The sequence below is a fragment of the Mastigoproctus giganteus genome, chromosome 11, assembly GCF_048544385.1.
Source record: "Mastigoproctus giganteus isolate SK-2022 chromosome 11, ASM4854438v1, whole genome shotgun sequence".
Classification (NCBI taxonomy): domain Eukaryota; kingdom Metazoa; phylum Arthropoda; class Arachnida; order Uropygi; family Thelyphonidae; genus Mastigoproctus; species Mastigoproctus giganteus.
In genome coordinates, this window is record NC_143585.1 from 159,564,659 (window position 1) to 159,570,658 (window position 6,000).

Genomic DNA, 6,000 nt, shown 5'->3' on the forward strand with positions numbered 1-6,000 from the left:
GTGTGCTCCGTGTTTTCATTTAATAGTGAAAGAAATTCTCTATGAACACGTCCATGTGTAGTATCTACATGATCCTAAGGATACCAGTTACATAGTGATACTCTTCGTTGACCTGTGCCTTAATCAGGTAATTATATATTAATATTTTTATATTAATAGTAATTGTACTATGGACACTGGCCATAAAACTGCTTGACCTTGTTTCAAGGTTATCGTTGATCCTGCATTGAATAGAGCTATTTGACCAATTAGCCGCAGGAGTTTAAAACGGCCGCTACCCTTCCTCAGGGACTTTTTTAATCTTTTAATTCAGCAATTACAGGAAGCTGCTTGCTAACGGCAATGATGACTAAGAACACAACACTCACAGTAACTGCTGGGACATGTGACCTCTGTCATACCTCTGCCGACGAAACCTTAATCTGCAGCAAATCAAAGCACAGAATATGCCTGGTATGCTCGGGGTATTCAAGCCTCTCTCGCTTGTCACTGAACAGGGAAAGGGTTTCTGGGAAAATGTTGTGTAAAGGGAAAACAAATAGGAACCAAAGCAACGGCCACTAGGCAGAATGATATCCCCCCCTCCGCGAAGAGAAGACAATTCATCGGTAGAAATACTTACTACTTTGGAAGAGGCAATTCCGTAACCCCTCATCGTTTCACTGATATGCAAAACAATGAATTGCAGAATAAAGAAAGTAATTTGGATCAGGAAGGAAGACCTCATTTGGAATATGAGCGAGACCGGACAAATGCCCCACCCAGCGATGGTAAGGGAAAAGCCATGAGCTCACAAACGGAGCCTGACACCGCTATTATAAACAAATCGTGTTGTTGTTATATCTGTCCTGACAACTGCCAAAATGCCGGTCGAACCTGCTCCGTACACGCAGATCCCCGTGATGCAGAGAGTGAACAGACACACACCTCACATCTCAGCAACCTCAATAGCCTTAGCAGCGTAATAGCGGAAGCATTTACGCAATTTGTTTACCCTGCTGCTATGCAGGCTGAAGAGCACATGCACAATTTAGAGGAGAAATTTCCAAAAATTTATGAATGTTTATCCACTCTACTCAGTATAAACCAGGAGCTTCGCGCACAGAACGAGGAAATTAGAAAGGAAATGAGCGCATTGAAAAACGAGATGACAGATCTGAAGAGTAACGTTATGCTTTCTGACAGATCCGCATTGAGATCATTTCTGCGGGTTCCTCAGACCTCAAAACCAGCTAGCAGAGATATTGACACTGTATCTCCTCAAATGGGAAAAGATTATGTTGAAAGTGTATCCTTCCCGACAACTAGCTTTGGCGTTGAAGCGGAAAACCGACCAAAAGGCGCAGTCGCTAACACGCCGCCTATTACTGTCTATGAGCGTAATAGAGGAACAAGATATTGCAGTGAACACCCTTCTGAGAAAGCTAAATCATATTCAAATGTGCTCAAGCTAAACCTGCCCAAGGAAACAAACGGTGTTCATGTGCCACCCGACCAAGTAAGTCCTGATCAGTACAGAAACCAAAATTCCACATCACACGCCCTTGAACTGCACGCAGGAATTCACTCGTCACTTAGTCCTAAACAAACCCGAACCACTACCAGGTCTGCCACCAACTTGGTATTCGGTGCCAAACCAGAAATTGCCCAGACTACCAATCAAAACAGTTCGAATAGGAAGAAAAACACTTGGACGGGAACTGCACTAAATTCGAAGCTTCAGCCTTTCAAACCGGTTGGCTCATCACTCCGACTCTCCCCAAGCAGTTTATTTGTGTCGCGTTTGGCCCCTAACACGTCAGCAGAACTCGTCACTGATGTACTGTTTGAGGAACTCCAGTTGGATTTAAAGATTCAGAAATTGAACACTCGTAGCACATCTTATGCTTCTTTTCGCATCTATTGTGACAGAAGCCAGTTTGAAAGGATTGGAACGTGCACCAAATGGCCCCTCGGCACCATCATCAGACCATTTTATGAAACACGAAGCAGAAATGAAGCGATACCCTCAAGTACCCCTGAGAGGCGTCCACAGCAGTCCAGACTCTGACCAGACGATGTATTTCGATTCCCCACTAACAACCGAACTGCTCTATATGGGATTGGCCATAGCAAAAAGGTAATTCCATATTTCGCCCTTAACACACCCACGGAAAAGAGACTCTCAACGGTGATAGAAAACTACTCAAAATCTCCGTCATCTCTACCTCTGAATTTTACGATCCCTGTCATGGTTTCAACACATCGAAAACCAGCAAGGCGTCACAGACGGACCAGACAGTGTACATCCCTCGTCAAGGTCAGGAGAACAGCTTCATTCCAACTCCTATTTCAAAATGTGCGATCCATGAGGAACAAACTGAATGAAGTTGAGGAGCTCTTGCTGTCCAGTTCAATGGATGTAGTTTGCTTTGCAGAAACATGGCTTGATCCCAGTGAAGAAACACTTTCTTCTACTTGGCCTGCAGGATATCAGATGGTGTGCACGTCTAGAGAAAACCGCAGGGGAGGAGGAGTAGCAATTTTGTTCAATGAGCAGGTATTTTCTATCCTCCACTCAGTATCGAGCCAGTCCGATTCTTTCGAGGCAGTTCTAGTCACACTAAAACCTAAAAACAACAACAGCCAGAACGTTTCTCTCGACATTGCCGCAGTGTATATCCCACCAGTTCCAGGCGCACAAGTAGTTGATGAACTCCTCAATTGGCTGATTAACCATCTCCATTCATCACTGAAGCATATCGTGTGTGGGGATTTCAATCTCCCAAATACCCTGGGGAGCCTCAAGAGAAGACTGAGTCAGCATTTAGACATATTAGGTCTTAAACAGGTGAGCACACCCCCCACGAGGGGTGAAAGCACATTGGACCTCGCGTTCGCGTCAGCAAATTGTGTGGCTAATCAAAACCCGACAAGCAACCTACAGTCTGATCATAACCCCATCATTCTCTCTGTGCAAACAGAAATACCCATCACTTCTGGCAGGAGGAAAGTCACAGCCAAAACTATTACAGCGCCCAAATACCTTGATCCTGAAAGGTGTGTTTATGCAGCCCAGGCAATTCCATGGGATGTCCTTGAGGAATGCGACCCTGAATTCGGAATTGACCTAATGACAAGATGGATAGCCACTGTCTCTCTCTATGCTGCAACAAAGACGCTAACCATTACAGAGCATTCAAGGGCCTGGTGGAGTCGAAAAGTGTCTGAAAGCTTCCACGTCAAACAGAACATGCACAAGCAGTGGAAAAACTCCGGCTCACCCTCGGACAGAACTGCATTCTCCCGAGCCAGGGCTCTTTTCATTAGGAATAAGAGGGAGGCAATAAAACTTCACCTAGAGGCTACCATAAATAAAGGGAAGCCCTTCCATAGAAGCAAATCAGAGGACGCCATTCACTCACTCAATCTGAGCAGTTGGCTCGACCACATAACTAGGTTTGCGGCTCAGCCAGAATCCATCACACCAATGGAATTACCAATCAATCCGATTTCAACCGACCTCTTAAATTCAGTTCAACTCACCAAATATCAGTTGATTGATGCAATAAACAGTTTAGCACCTACGGCCGCATCCGGCGCAGACGGGATTCCTCAGTTTATGTTGAAATGCCTGAGTACATTTATTGTTGATCCCATTCTGTCATTATTCAACAAAATCCTTCATCAAAAATTCTTCCCTCCTATGTGGCATGTCTATCTAGTAAGACCGCTGCCAAAAATACGCTCTGCTTCTCAGCCCAGTCACTTCCGTCCTATTTCTTCTGCATCAAGCCTACTAAAGCTATTTGAGAAATCTCTTCTGAAAACGTTAACCACACAAATAATGCCACATCAGCCACCGCAGATCCACTATGCCACCCACTACCAAGATCCTCGAAGCATTTGAGCACGGTTCGGAAATCACCGTTATTTATATCGACGTCCAGGCAGCATTTGATTCCGTATCCGTTCACGCGTTGATAAGGCTATTACGTGAGTATTACTTCATTGGCGGAGATGTGCTCTGGTTCATTCAGTCAATGCTTGAGAATAGAACGATTATTGTTCGCGATGCCAATCGACGCTACACCAGAAATATTACAACTGGAGTCCCACAAGGTGGGGTCCTCTCTGGTATTTTGTTCTCAGCCGTTCTTCTGCCTTTCGTGACGGGCCGAACTGATATTATCACCTTCGCCGATGATATAAAGCTGTTCACTGTTATCAACCCCGGAGACACTGCTGACTACACAAATGTCGTAATCGACTACACAAATGTCGTAATCGAAGATTATTTTTTCTCCTATCTCATCCTTGTTTATTGCAGTGTATTAGCCTTTGTAACCTTTATGTTAGACTTTTACCTTGTGTTAACCTTTACTGTAAACCCCTGGCTTCTAGCCATGAAGGGTATTGTGTACGGCATATGCATTTTGTATACAACAAAGATTTCTTCTTCTTCTTCTTCAAAGTTCTTTTGTTCAGGCAGATTCCGTTATAGTGACGGGTTGTTCCTTAGTAGGTAATGAGCAATAATTGAGTGTGACGACGCAACGAGTCCAGATACTGCGATTTGAGCATTCGCCGCAGGTTCTTAATGAGTCGCTGCAGAATATTGAACGTTTATTGAAGGATAATAGGTAACTAGGGAAGTTTTTGCTCCTGTGACCTGCAAGCCCATTCTGCTCAAGAATGTAATAATAGGAAAACTAATTCACCTCATCTGATGTCATGAATTGTAACAAAACACCAATGATACCTCGTAGCGATAACACACACCAAGGAAATTATTCAGTGACCTTCTGTATAATTGTGGAGATAGTGTTTGATTTGCTGTTTCTTCTAATAACTTTGTTAAGGTGGAAATCACTACACGATCTGGTAAGAGGTTTTAACATAAACGTTGATATTCAGAGAATATGGATCATCATTAAGTGCACTGAAAGTCAGGAGAATTAAAAGTTGTAGGAGAGGCCAGGTAGTCATGAAGATTGGTACTCCTAAGGACGTTCAATTACTTGAATCTAATTCGCATTTTAAAGGACTTGGGAATTTCGGTGAGTAGACCTTCACCTCGCATTATTATTTTTAATGTGAAACAACGTATTTAAGAAGAACTGTTGCATGATCTTTATGAACGAAACTTATCTGACCTTGGGTTACGGTCTGCGCTGACAGCACAGTGGCAGCGTCTCCGTCCTCCCACACCGGGGGGAAGGGGCCTGGGGTCGAATGACGCGAGGAACTCTTATGGGCTTTTTTTCACTCCATGGCTGGGTTAGTCGGGCTCAGGCGTAGATAGAAGATTTCCTCCAGAAACTGGGTTTTTTCGTCCAGCCAAACAGACAAATCGACCAGAGAACAACACGCAATTTACAGACAAAACACATATATGAGTATATGTAATCAATTACGGGTAAATAATAATTTTTTTGTGTGTAAGTGCTGTCTGCGCAGTAGCACAGCGTTACCCTCACTGTCCTCCCCACACCGGGCGAAAAAGGCCTGGGTTTGAATGCCGTCGATGACGCGAGGAACTCTTATGGGCTTTTTTCACTCCGTGACTGAGATAGTCGGTCTCAGGCGTAGATAGCAAGGTTCCCCCCATAAACTGGGGGTTTTTTCGTCCAGCAAAACAGGCAAATTGACAAGAAAACACACGGAAATTACAGACACGTGGGTATAAGTGATAATTTACTGGGCGACCAGTAAGTTATCACAAACTGCACAACATTGCGACCACTGGACGCAATGCTGTGCAGTTTGTGAAGTGCCGGACAGATTGTATTTAGTCTCTTCCGAAATTGGTCTTACTGCTTGGTGATTATATGATTTGAATGATTGTACGATCTATATGATTTGAACTGAACTTCGTAGTTTGTCCTTTCTTCTTCTCCTTATTCTCTGCCTTTTCTTCCCAGTCTTGCTTTCAACTTTTTTTCCCTCTTTTTTCCATAGAATCAAAATTAGAAAATTTTTTTTGAAGATCGGCAAGGTGAATACAACGGTACAACAATA